At 37.3% G+C, this 14,727-nt stretch overlaps 1 protein-coding gene across 1 annotated transcript in view; it reads left to right on the top strand.

Moving 5' to 3' along the window:
* Positions 1-14,727, top strand: part of LOC118193980 (C-Maf-inducing protein-like) — a 475,282-nt gene that overhangs the window by 335,956 nt on the left and 124,599 nt on the right. The gene's annotated exons all lie outside the window — the stretch shown is intronic.

Below are 14,727 nucleotides of genomic sequence, written 5' to 3'. Positions count from 1 at the left end.
ATAAAAATCAGCTGTTACTTCGTTATATCTGTTACTTGGAAAGATTTCAGTTAAAAAAATTATAATTTACGTTTAATTAAAAAGAAATATGACAGTGCAGTTTTGCAAAAGGCATCCTATTGATTACATAGATACAAACGAAATTTAGTAAAAGAACTAACAACTAAAATTCTAAAGTAAGATTCTTTTTTCAATAACTTATCAAGAATATCTGAGTAAAAACCCAATTTTTATATATTCTCGCGATCTTTTTTTTAATTCCGACCAACTTTAGAGGAGAAGATTAGTTCAAGAGTTAACATAGATGTACAATGGATGCAGAACGCTAAATTCTGTCTGGAAAATTAAGAATATAGCATTCAGGATTATTACGAGGTGATACTAGTGATTCAGATCAACAAATACTGCAATGGCTTTCTTTCCTGCTTTTATTGGATCTCATAATAAAACTAAATTTTAAAATGTTTTCAAGTAACATTTTTAATGAATTTGTAGTTCGGCCACGAGCGGCCGAACAGTAAAATCGCTGAACGCTGGTATCTCGATCGAGGTTAACGGTTCTACTGCCGAGACATAGCGCATTTTGATCCCAGAACCCAGTACGAATTACCATTTCTCGTACATTTGTTCTGTGTTTCGATATTGAGTGCGTTTTGTACTTGTGCTCAAAAATATTATTGCTGATGGCGAAAAACCGTTTACTTTTGAATTATTTTCACTTGCATTACCGCAAAAATTATGTCGTGTAAAGAAAAGTAACTGAAAAGAAATGAGAAGAATATGCAAATGGGGGGGGGGTTAAGTGATTCGCAGTGGAAAGCTTTTCTTGTGGAGAGTTCAGACATTCACAGAAATCATATCATTTATTAATTTATTTCTACAAAATAATAAGGTTGAAGAGGTTTTTGAAAGGTGCTGATTTTATATTATTCTGTGAATGAATGAATTTAATTTTAGTCTTTTTTAGCTCTCTCTGCTAAAACATAGTCATTGTTTTTACCTCAAGTGCCCAGCCAGTACATGTGATTAAACGTATTTGTTACAAAAACATTTGTAGCTGGCAATATAAATCGAGTTGGCAAACACGAGTATATTTGTAGTCAGCGTCCAGGACCAGAATGCTCCTATGAGTTATCTCGGAGTTGGCAGTCAACATGTTAAAAATCTTGGCGAACGGGCCGGTGGCATGGGAGTTTTTGTGGGTTTCCCAGTGTGTAACATAAATACGAGACAGTTTTCCTTAAAAAATCCTCCAATAAGGCATCCGTATCCTAAGACAGCTCTCGAGTAGTTTACCATAACTAAACAATCGTGATTTTTCTGGTTAAGATTCAAAAGATTGAAATGATGGAAAAGTGGAATCTAGATCGACGTCGTGACGTCATGACGTCAAATGAATCTAGATTTCGGTTACCGAATCTTTTTCCATTAGTTTAAAGAATTCAAATATCATGTCTTTAATATAAATTTAAATATGTATATTTCAACCATTTCATTTTATTTAATGCTTGTATTTTCACGCTTACCTTTTTTAATAATCTGTCCGCCATATTAAAAACTGAATTAAGTGTACATTCTTAAGGAAACAAATGAACACATGTATTTACTTTTCAAAACAAAGAATATTAAAATAACCTATTATACAGAATGTGGCTTGAAACTTAAGTATTTCATATGTTTATTCGTTGCTGAATTCTATCATCTGTCCCGAACATGCGTTTATACTATGGAAGAAACTACTTGCCGTTTTGTGATGATTTCGAACATAGTTTTGACGTCACGACGTGGATGCCTATCCCTGGATTGGCCCGCTGTTTCGACTCTTTCGGGTAGAGCGAGAACCCCCCATACATCTGACGTGTGGATCGTTTTCGACCTATTTCGTGATGTGCTCCGAACTTCTACGCACATCTTCGGGCGCTCGCTTTTTCTTGATATCGCTTGGCGCATTTTTTTTTTTTTTTTTTTTTCAAATTGTCTGGGTTTGGAAGTTGTTTGCATTGTCTGTTAAAAATATGCCCTCAGAACTTATATTTTTGGTTATGATTATACATTCAAATATATATTTGTGCTTACAATACTAACTATGACATTTGCGAGTTGTGGTAAAGTTAAAAGAACTTATAAAATTCTGAATTTGCAAGAAAAACTAGAGATAATCAAACTTCACGAGGATGGCATGTCTGTGTCTGACATAGGCCGCACATTAGGCGAGCCTCGTTCAACTGTTAGTACAATTGTTAAATACAAAGCCAAAGTGTTACACGAAATTAAAAACACCACGCCAGTGCATACTAAAGTCATTAGAAAGCGGGTGAGCCTAATTGCTGATATGGAAAAAGTTTTAATTATGTGGATTCAAGATCAAATCAATCGCCATGTTTCTCTCAATACAAGCATCATCCAGGCAAAAGCCTTAAGTCTGTTTGATGCCATGAAGGCTGAAAAAGGAAAGGCAGCTGCTGAGAAAACGTTTAGGGCTAGCAAAGGTTGGTTTAACAGATTTAAGGCAAGGTCCAATTTACCTAACATGAAAGTGCAAGCTGAGACCAGTGCGGGTATATCAATTGCAGATATGTCCCAAACAGATCTGACAGCAATGCGCCATACAGAGCTTGAAACAGAAATGTCTCCATGCAGACCGTGGAACAGAAATGTGGCAAACAGAACTTGAAGCAATCAAAGAAGTTAGTGCCAAAGAAGATGTTAGCTATGGGTATGAGATGGCAGAGAAATCTGAATTTGCGGTCCAACCTGAAGATGTTGTAGAATTGTTGTGGTGGCATAATGAAGTCCCAAATGTGGCATAATGAAGTCCCAAATGATAAAGATTTTCAGCAACAGAAAGAGGAGAAAAGGTTGTTGACGGAAAACGAAATTCCCGATGTTACGGTTCAACACAGAGTTTTGACGACTGAAAAATTAGAAGAAGGAATAGCCAAAGCAGAAGACGTAATGACATTTCGGAAGAAGGTCGATCCCAATTCCGAACGAAGTTCAAAAGTAAATAGAGGTGTTGAAAACCAAATAGCCTGTTATAGGGAACTTCTTAAAGAGAGGTGGAAAACATTAATGCGTATAACTTCAATGCTTTTCCAATTTAAGATACCACCTCGACAACCATCGCCAGTTGCATAAAGTTCTGTAGGTTCTGAGCTGTCACCATCAAAAGCTAAGCCAAGATCTTTAAAATCTTCATCAAAATCTTTAAGAAAAAGGAAATTGTCTGAAGCTTCCGACGATGAGACTGAAGTAGGTCAAGACTCAGAATCTTTAAAGGTAAGCTAATGTTCTCTTGATTACATAGTACTCGTTCGTATTCGTAACTACCAATCCCTCGAAATGAAGGTTTCGTCTCTTATAGTAGAAATACGTGTAATTCTTTAATCTGATAGCAGATATTTAAATTGATTGGATCTTGCCCCAGATTTGCCGAATTACTGACGTAAACTCGCTTTATCTGCTTAAGTCGTTTACTGTAAATGCCGGGGGTCACGAATCTTTTCATCATATAGCTGGTGATCCATCAAACTTTCAACAATTGTGGATATTCATTGCTAAGTCTTTAAGTGAATAACACCCCTATACTGTTATAAGTAATATGTCGCTTAAAATTTCAGATGTAGATTACATCGTTAGCTTTACAAAACCCTTTGTTTGGTACAAAATGGAAATGATCTTTGTTTCCGAGCAGAAACAATTTTTAATTGGGAATTATTTTGCAATATATAAATTTCATTGCAGTAACATCTTTTTCACACTCTTTATTGGGGATTGCAAAACTATTCCTGACTCCGCCCATTTTGTCCGAATTCAGAAAGCCACTTCATTTCTTATTTCTAGTTTCTTGAAATCAGTTACCAAGGGGAAAATCATTGTCTATATACGGGCATGAATATTTGGGAAAGTCTCTTTAACCGCTCGAACAACTTTTTCGTAAGGGTGCGTTGCAAAGTACTTATCATTCAGAGAAATTCGTTTTTCTTGGGTAAAACTCATCTCCATCTTGTACCAAACAAACATTTTTAAAGTGGTTTGTTTACGAGTATATATTCTTTATTTGAGAACTAAAATGTATTTCTTCTTTAAAAAGTGTGTACGATTCTCCACTGTGTAATTCTCAGTTGAAAGTGAAGAATCTTAAGAACTAGTAAGCGAATAATCGCTTGAGTTCGTGAGACAATAACTAAACTTGGAAAGGGTTAAAAGACCCTTTATTATTCAACTAAAATTTAACAGAACTCCGTCTTGGAGTTGTACAATAAAGCCGACACTTGGGCTTTAACTTAAGAGACTAAGAATCAAACTAAACTAATCTTAACTAAAGAGATATAGCCGAAGATATCAAGATTCTAACAGAATTGGCCCCTTAACGCTAATTGACTGCGAAGCTATCAAGGGCCTAAAGTACGCCCGAGCGTAATAATAGCTTACGAGAGAGTAGCCTAAAAACGCGGACGCGTGCAGCCAGAATATCTGGTATCTCTCTCACTAAGACAGTAGAACTTCACGGTTAAATACCATTCTTCCTTATTAGCATTCAGACGTGATTCTAAAACTACGTTCTGGCCGGAAGTGGTAAGTTGAAATTAAGAATCGATTAGAAAGGAAGTTTAACTCAAAATTTAACTGTTAATAAAATTAACATAATCCTTGCAAGTGATTAATTTCTCCAGTGTGATGATTTCAGTTTTTTAAATTGCTTGAATAAAGGGGCGGTGTCTGTACAGCTCTGGTTTGAAAATTACATTAGGAGAGATTTTAATTCTTAGTTGAAAACTATTTGTTGATTTAGTAATAAAAGAGGAGTGTTTTAGATATATAATTGCACAACAGAATCTCAAATAATACTGGTAATTTGTTTTTACCGTCTGAAATCTGACAAATCAAGGAACTAGTACATATACAATAAAAGATAACTAATTCCAAAAAAATATTTATCTTTGTTTTTTAATTAAAAAAACGTTATTTATAAATTTAGATCTACTTATTATAAGTAATTAAAAAAAATTTTTGTAATCAGTTTTTTCTTTGCTGAAAAATGCAATATCGATGTCTGCATATTTTCTTTTATTGCCCTTAATTTTCATATATTTTTAACACGAAATTGCATTCTTTATAGTTCGGGAAACTGTAAGGTTATGTTCAGTATGGGAATTAATTTTCGTAATTTGGTTTGAGAAGATTTCAACTACTCCAATAATTTTTTACACTTACTCAACTGTTAATTCTTGTGCAGGTAGTTCACAACAGTGGTCGTTGTTTATAAAAAAGAGGTTCTATAGGGGTCAATTCCATCATTCAGTAAAGGGAGGGAAGTTAACAATGGATGCACAGCTTCCTCCCTTTCGCTTCCAATAGCGGTTCTACAATTTCCCACTCGATGAATTGTGCCACTCTATTATACCCTTGACTGGGAGCAATTCGGCAAGAAGAGAAGAACCCAGCAGTCTTTTAATATGAGACATTTGAATCATCGAGTCCGTAAATATTCAAATAGATCTGAAAACTCTGGTCTTAGCTTCTTTTTTTTTTTTTTTTTTTTTTTTTTTTGTTCAAGTCTTCCAGATTAAAAAAAAAAACCATTAAACTTTTTGATTCCAAACTTTGAAAAAATTACATTTTCTTGACTTTCCTTTTCTTGCCTGCTATTTATGTACGCACTAATGTACACTAATCGAATCGCGAATGTCGCTGCCTACGCATCTATCTAACGACGTATCTAAATGCCACATCTAAATTTCTGCAAGCGATGGTTCAGTTATGATTCTATGATCAAATACTCAATCTAGTTTTAAAAGATTTATTAAAATACTAAAATTAATCTAATCTAGAATCTAGAATCGAATCTAATGTTACATCTCAGGAGCAGCGTTCTAGCTGCGTCATGACAAATCGAAAGTCAAGTTCTCACTGTTGCCATTCTGAGGAAGAGAAAAGTTTGTTTCTAAACCGGAACATCGGCAGAGTGAAAGTTTCTAGTCAAACCGGAACATCCCGGCCCCCGTTGGACAATTGTCCAACATCATTTGGAAATGGGAGTGGGCTGATATTAGAGACGGCTCGACGAAAGATTCCATCTAAAGTTCTGACGTCTACGACTCGTACTAGTCCATCTGGACCAGGAAAGGTCTCCTCGATGCGAGCTAGTGTCCACTTCATGGGTGTCTTGTTTTTATCCTTTAACAAGACTAGTTGTCCTGCCTTGAGATTGGATCTCAATTGATTCCATTTTGAGCGGTTCTGCAAATGATTAAGATATTCCACGCTCCAACGGTTCCAGAAATTAGCTCTAAGTTTTTGAATTAAAGTCTATCTAGAAGACAAGGTCAAAGAATCTACAGAATCATTCGGTTCTGGTATCGACAAAAGTGGAGCTCCTATTAGGAAATGATCTGGAGTCAAAGGCTGAAGATCTGTTGGATCAGCCGAAATAGGTGATAGAGGTCGAGAGTTCAAGCAGGTTCTATTTATGTAATTAATGTATACAGCTCTTTGTCAAAATTCTCTTCATTGATTTTATATTAGCCTCCCATAACCCGCCAAAATGCGGGGAAGAAGGAGGAATAAATCTCCATGTTATACTTTCTTCGGAACTAAAGCGTTGAATGGGATCCGATCTACAAATTCTAAAGAGTTTATCAAGAACATTCTTCGTTCCCCTGAAGTTCGTAGCGTTATCACTCCAAATAATGGATGGTTTAGATCGTCTGGCAATAAACCTTCTAAGGCATGCTAGAAATGCTTCAGTAGACAAATACGATACTACTTCTAGATGAATAGCCTTTGTACTAAAGTAAATAAATATCGCGATGTATGATTTAAACGTAACTCTAGATCTTTTCAAATTAGGCTTGGTGATAACTGGACCTGCAAAGTCCAGTCCTATTTTTTCGAATGGTCTAGTTATTACAACTCTATCTCTAGGTAAGTCTCTCATCATTTGGTTTATGGTTTGGTTCCTTGTTCGAAAGCACGTCATGCATTTACTTATAAGACGTCTAACTCTATCTTGTCCGGAAGGTATCCAGTATAATTGTTTAATAAGAGAAAGTGTTGTTTGAACGCCCGAATGAAGAGATTTTTTGTGATAATAATCTATGAGTAACTCAGTGAAATGATGTCTTTTGGGTAAAAGAAGTTGATGTTTGTGGTCTTCTGAAAGATTGGAGTAACGTAGTCTCCCACCAACTCGTAAAAGTTCATCTTCATCCAGAAATACATTTAAGGATAAAACCTTACTATTACTTGGAACTGATCGTTTCGACTGCAGGCACTTAATTTCGGGTTGAAATTCAGAAAGCTGTACACATTTGACTAGCACCTTTGTTGCATTCTGTAGTTCAGAAGCACTCAAAAAACTTTCTTTTCTTAATGGTGGATTGGTTCTACAGTTGTTCGCAAACCTTAAACACCACGCAGTAGTTCTAATCAATTTGCTGAATGACGAATACCTTTTAATGAATTCGTTCTCAATGGAATTTTCACCTGTGACTGTTGAGTTCACTACAGCTCCCCTTCGAAGTTCAAGCTCTTCATGATCCTTGAAATCTCTTACTAATTCTGCAAATTTAAGCCACGAATCTATGCTCTGTAATTGCCACTTAGGTCCATGCCACCACATGTCACTATTTCGTAGTTCAGACAACGCTATTCCTTTCGTGGAATTTGTCTTTGTTCCTCTGGTCAGCATATCAGCCGGATTTTCATCTCCAGGACAATAATTTCAGGACTCAGGGGATGTTTTCTCTCGTATTTCTATTACTCGATGCTGGATGAATGGCTTCCATTTATTTAGATCGCCTACATCGTCCTTTATAAAATGTAACGTAACAGAAGATTCTGACCAAAAATATACATTCATCTGGAGTCTTCTCTAACTGTTCTTTCACATTCGAGGCTAATCTTGCTTCGATGAGCGCCCCCATCAGCTCTAATCTAGGAAGGGACAGCTTCTTCAGTGGAGCTACTCTGGATTTGGAAATGACAAAACTACCTCCTATTTCACTGTCCGTCGTGACGTATCGCAGATATATCACAGCTCCATATGCCTTCTGACTTGCGTCGGTAAAGCAATGCATTTGAATATCTCTCAATTCAGACTTGTTAGTCTTTCGGAAATAATGTCGCGGAATGTTTACATTCTGAATCGCTGACAGTTCATTAATCCATTTTTTCATTCTGTTTTCAAAGTCCAATGGTAACGGATCATCCCAATCTACCCCAAATTGCCAAATTTCCTGCATTAGTATTTTTGCCCTAATAGTGAATGGACTTATAAATCCAATGGGATCGTAAAGCTTTCCAATGGTTTTAAGAACTTCTCTTTTTGTCATTAGATTTGTTTCCCCTTGAGCTTGATTAGTTAGACTTTGTGATTCTATCTTCAGAAAGTCTTCCTTGTAATTCCATTTATATCCCAATACCTTCTGTTCCAGAACTTTCTGGATTTCACCATTTACGTATTCGTCAAAAACGTCCTGCAGATTTTCGCAATTTGTTTTCCACTTTCGCATGTTGAAACCAGCAGCCTTCAATATATATCTAATATCTTCATATATGAGTTTAGCTTCATTTTCGTCTTCATCCCCACCTATTAAATCGTCTACGTATAAACATTCGTTCAATAGTTTAACTGCTTTCTGATTTGTTTCTTTAAAGGTATTTATGTGATGTTTGATAGTAGCGGCAAGCAAAAATGGGCTGGATGTAGCTCCAAACAAAACGCGAGTCATCCTAAGTATTTTCGTGTTAGGTTTCCCATCCTTATCTGTAAGGTTATTTGCCCACAAAAATCGTACAGCATCCCTATCTTCAGGTGACAGAGAAATCTGAAGAAAGGCTTGTTCAATGTCGGCAGTAAATGCTGTGCTATGTGTACGAAATAATATTAATATCTTCTCTAACAATGGTGGATTTAAATTAGGACCGGAATAGAGACAATCGTTTAAAGAGTATTCATTTTTCTAATGGCTGGATGCATCAAATACAACTCTCACGGGTTTGTCAGGTCGAATAACTGGCTGGTGAGGCATGTAATAAATTCTTCCTGTTTCTTCAGAACTTGGAACAATTTCCTCAGCTATACCCATTTTTAAATGTTGTTCTATAACCGAGTGATACTGCTGATGAAGCATTGGATCATTTCTCAACCTTTTAACCAGTTTGTTAAAGCGAACTTCTGCATTAACGTAATTCGTTTTTAATTCAGACGAATTTTCATTCCAAGGGAGTTTAACCTCATATCGCGTTTCTTTAAGTTTGATAGTTCTGTTAAAATTCTCTAAAATGTCATTATCTATTTTACTAATTTCCTTCCCTTGTTCAATCCCCAATGTTTCTAATTCCCAAAACTGCTTTAACTGTGTTGAGACCAATTTGTCGTCAACAATAATGTCCATGTTTAACAATTTACCGCTAGAATCAGTCCGGCCTTGAAGGCACCATCCAAATATTTTTTCGGAAGCTATAAGTTTATTTTTAAAACGTTTAAGTCTACCAGTTATCACTTCATGATAGTAATCTGCTCCGATCAAAACAGCAATATTTTTGTCACTGAATTCACAAGAATCAGTTAATTGTAATCCTATTAACTCTTTGTTAATTTTGGAAACTGGGATATCAGGGAAAGCTAAATTAGTTGCACATATTTTAGTTTCTAAAGCTTCAATTTCTATATTTAGGGATGGTTTACTTCTGTTTTCGAGTTTGACTTTAACAACATTGTAAGTTTGTTCTGTTGCCTGGTTAACCCCAAAGGCAAATACGGACAAAGTTTCCTTTCGAATAACAGGTAATTTACACTTCTCTGAAATGTCCCGAATTATAAAACTTCTCATCGACCCATTGTCCAATAGAATACGAACTGGTTCTAAATTATCCTTCTCAGAAAATGGACGTATCATCACAGTACACGTTTGTAGCACTGCGAAAAGTTTCGCTTTTTAATTGACTAATCTGAACATCTCCTTTACTGGATGGAATTGTCGACACGACCTTGTTTTTCTCGGATTTGGTTTCGAGTTGGAAACAAATAGACCTATTGTGTTTTTTATTACATATTTCGCACATTTTTCTTTCCTTACACTGCTTAATTTTATGCTGAGATTTTAGACACAAAAAACTTCGGGCTTGAGATTTTAAAATATTTCTTTTCTCCTCCACGGTTTTAATTTCGCAGCGCTCCGAATCGTGTAGTTCGTCACAATATATGCATTTACTGCTAGCGACTGGAGCAACATATTCATACGTTTTAGGCGAACTTTTTTCAAACTGTTTACTGCGCTTGTTGTTTACATTATCGTGAGCGGAGTGGAGACGATCGTTTGATTTATGCCTCCAGTTATGAATCATTTCCGCTCGGTGTTTTTTTTTTCTCTCTACTCTCATTTAACTGCGTAGCTCTTTCGCGGCTTTCTATTTCTTTACAAATAAATCCCATTAATTCGTTAACGTTCCATGTTTGGTCACTGTTTCTACTGCGACTGTATTCTAATGTTATCTCTGATGGAACTAATTTTAAGAATATTGGGCAAAGTAAACTACCGTAAGTTTCTGATACCACGTTCATTGACTTTAAGAATCTAATTTAAGTTTGACACTGATCATATAAATTCCTAAGATTTTCTATATCCCTTACATTTCTAATAGGGGAAAGATTTAACAGTTTATTTATGTGAGCATTTATTACCAAATCTTTTCTCTCAAACCTGCTAGTTAACAATTTCATAGCCAAATGAGAATCGTAGTTCTCATTTGTAAGCGAGAGTCCAGAAACGGCATTATAAGCTACCCCACCTAGTAATGATTTAAGTAACTGAATTTATTTACTTTCGGTAATGAGTCATTGTTATGGATAGCTGCTTCGAATTGACTCCAAAATTCCTGCCAATTGCTAGAATCACCAAAAAATTTAGCGATAGTCAATTCTGGAAGGCGGATAATTTTATTATTTTCAAGTTTGGAAATAATAAAATTATCCGCCTTAGTCTTAAGAAGGTCTCTTTTTATTTAATTCTTTAAATTTAAGAGAAGGCAGTACTTGCGCTACAGATAAAACTCCGCCACTTGCGGGTGGAATCTACTAATTTGTTAAAAAATCCCTCTATTACTTCTACGCGGTGATGACGACGCATATCATAATCATAAAAGAAGAAAGAGTTATTACCACCTTGAAGCGCCTATTTTAAAGTTATAGGTTTCCCTGCCTTTATCCATGATGGAAGTCAAGAAACATAGTGAACTATGTAGCGACTTATCGCTGAGTTCAGAGCAACTAAGACGTAGATTCGAGAAGGGTTAAAGTAACCTTTTATTCATTCGAATAATATAGTCGGCCCTTTTTGGGGTTTTAACTCAGAATATTAAATAAGAACTAAACTAAAATTAACTAAACGAGACTTAGCCGAAGCTAGTCTAACGTAGTTAGTCCTTAAATTATACTAGCTGGCGAATATCAGTAGGCACGTTTTAATACGGCCAAGCGTAACAGCTTCAAGAGTGACTTAGCTAGAAGGCAAACACACGCCACAAAGGACTCCTAGCACTGTCTACCGAAGTTAGTTGAACCTTCCTTAAATACTTCTTCTAACCCATTTGCATTCAACGCGATTCAACGAATACGTATATTCGTCGCGATTTTGATCTCATCAGGGGGACATCTCCTACACTGATGTCATGATTAACTACTTGATATATTCCAAGTTTCTAGTCAAAAAGTTTATTAAAATTTCTTACCAGGCTTCAGTTTTCTTCTTATCCTCTTCCTGGAGGTGATCCAGCTCTACTTCTGGAGGTACTCCCCCTTCTTCTACAGCGCCCATTTGTACCTGTAAAGTAGAAATCTTAAAATTTAAGTTCGCTGTCGCTGCGCGTAAAACGTCGACTCCCAAAATTACTGACCTTGATAGATCTTTAATTATAAGATAGTGTTTTTAATCTGCACGTGCAGCCCTATTTTTCCATTTCACACGCACTGTTTTCCTTGGGCGGCAGTTACTTTCTGCCCTGCGGTTTTAAACAGTCTAAACCGTTGAAAATGCTTTTTAAAAAATCCTGCGTCAAAAAGCTGCACTGCGCGCCAGTGTCGAGTAAACCCATGGTAGGCACGTTATTTAACATTATGTGAATTTCAGGCAAGGCCAAATTAACTACGGTATTTAACTTAATCTCCGAGGGCCTTTTCCTTCACAGGGTGTGACCGGACTCTTTTCTCGAAAACCCTAATTAGTTTAAATTTTGTTTATCATCCCCTTGTTTCTGTGACTTCTTTTGGCGATGACCAAATGATTTCGTTTCACCCGTCTTTTTGCTACCGTCTTTTTCGGTCTTCTCGGATTACCGGTACGGATACTACCTACTTTGAAGTCTTTGTTGAGACGAAAATCTTGAGTATTGGCCCTTGCCAAAACTTGCCGTACGCACGTTTTCGAAGCTCGCCGGCTTTGGAACTTTACGGCGAGTTGAAACAGACTTTCGAGTGTCTGTTGCTGTCTCTCCTCAAGAAAGTCTTGTATTGGATCAAGCAGACGTCGCAAAGTAACTTCGATCAGTTCACTATCCGGCCTCTTTCCGTACAGTCGATTGAGCATTTGAATTTATCGCAACATAAAATGAGTGAGTGAGTGAGTGCACCGCTATGATGGCTTCCGACCACGGACATGAACCAAACGGAATTATATACCATCATGGCGGGGAAGACTCCAGAGTAACAATGTTGAATATTATATACTAATAACAGTTTTTACATATTGATAACTGCAAGGCTCTAAGCGTTATTCTGGTTATCTGCTTTAAGTTCTGAACATTTGAAACATTATAATATTATCCACGGTTGTTTCTGCTTAGGCAGTGTCTTGAGATTTTTCTCTATTTTATCAAGGGCTATTCTGTTTTTGAGTGTGATAGTCGTCCACATTGCCCAGGCACAGTCCGTTGGTTTCTTCAAGTGCCAGGTTCTTGTATGTACACAATGGAAGTAATAATGGTCCGTGTCGCCTTCCTCTCCGCATTAGCAGAAAGGAGTATCCCTAAGTCTGAATCTGTTCAGTCCATAACCTGTCAAGAACTGTGTTAGGCTAGCACGGTGGGTCTTTATTTCCATGTTAACTTTTGGCAGTAAGCGAAATGTCCTTCGTCCTACCTCTGCCTCTGTCCATCTACTTTGCCAATTTTGTAGCAGACTTGTCAAAGTTATTCGCTTAATATGGGACCAAGGAAGTTTAGTTGGTCTTTCTAATATATCCGTGTAGTTGGCTGCCTGCTTGGCCAGTTGGTCAGCGGCTTCATTGCCTTGAATTCCTGTGTGAGCGAGAACTCATTTTAAAGTGGGTCTTTGCGAAATAGGCATTGTCAGAAGCTGTTTCTGAATTCTGTATACCAATGGACTCCGGCTGTTCTGACTTGCGATAGCCGTCAGACTTGATGCCGAATCACTGAGTATGGAGAATTTCTCCTGTTGACATGTGTTCGCATATCTAATTGCAGCACTGATAGCTAGAAGCTCTGCTTGGTATACCGAGTTGTTCCAGCCTAATTTCCTTTTCCACTCGAATGTTACAACTCCATTTTCTAGTCTACAGAAGGCGCTGCCCGTGCCGTTCTCTGTTTTGGAGCCATCTGTGAAAAGGTTATTACTCTACCTCTGAATTGGTTGGTCGTTTATACTGATACCGTCGGAGAGATTAAAAGCTGCTGGATGAAAGTTATTGCAGTTGTTTTGCTCCTCGTAGTCCGAGTGGTGATAACTATGACCCCAGAGTGTTGAAGTTTGACCCAGCCTGGTAACCCTTACGATAGCTACCTCCCTTTCTACTATCAAATCTAGGGGAGGAATTCCTGCTAGTTGTTGTAGGGCTAGTGTTGACGTGGTACGGTAGTCAGTTCTTCCACATTCGTATGGTATTTATTAAAGAGTTTTGACTCCAATTTTGCTCTGACTACCAGAAACGTCTTTAGTAGTGCCGTTTTGAAGTTTTCCTAGTTGTATGCTTCGGAGCCTGGATCCCCTAGCAGGAACTTCCCGACACCCTTGAACCAACTAAGGTTTTGGTATTTTAAGTTAGCACTTGCAATTGTGATTTTTTTTAAGTTCATCAACGGGATGTAACGTAAACTAACTGCTACAGAAAGGTAATAACCGAACGTTTGCCGTCGAACGTCGTAGTTGGCTTCATTGCTACCCACGTGGTTTCTACTATGAAACCGAACCATTCCATCGGGTTTACTGGTGCCTGAGGGATTTGAAAGGTCGGAGGATTCAGTGCAAATTTTCCACTTCCTAACGCCATAGTCCGTTGAAGTTTTAGGCCACCAAATGTAGGGTTCCTCGCCCTTTGTCTATGATAAAACTTCGAGGAACCTAGTGCACAATGCAGTGACTTATCGCCGAGTTCAGAACAACTAAGACGTAGGCTCAAGAAGGATTAAATTACCCTTTTATTCATTGAAGTAAGAATAACCGTCGGCCCATTCTTGAACTTATACAGGAAAGTCTTTACTTGGCCGTTAACTCAGGAAATAAGTGCTAAATTAAAATTCACCAAACGAGACTTAGCCGAAGCTAGATACAGTTATTTAACGTAGTTGGCCCTTAAATTAGACTAGTCGGCGAATATCATTAGGCACGTATAATACGGCCGAGCGTAATAGCTTCAAGAGTGATTTAGCCTGAAGGCAAACACGGGCCACTAAGGACTCCTAGCGCTCTCAACCGAAATTAGTTGAACC

Source organism: Stegodyphus dumicola, chromosome 1 (genome assembly GCF_044657685.1).
Source record: "Stegodyphus dumicola isolate Sdum_Otavi_A_Nest chromosome 1, ASM4465768v1".
NCBI lineage: Eukaryota > Metazoa > Arthropoda > Arachnida > Araneae > Eresidae > Stegodyphus > Stegodyphus dumicola.
This window is presented reverse-complemented; position numbering and strand designations above follow the sequence as displayed.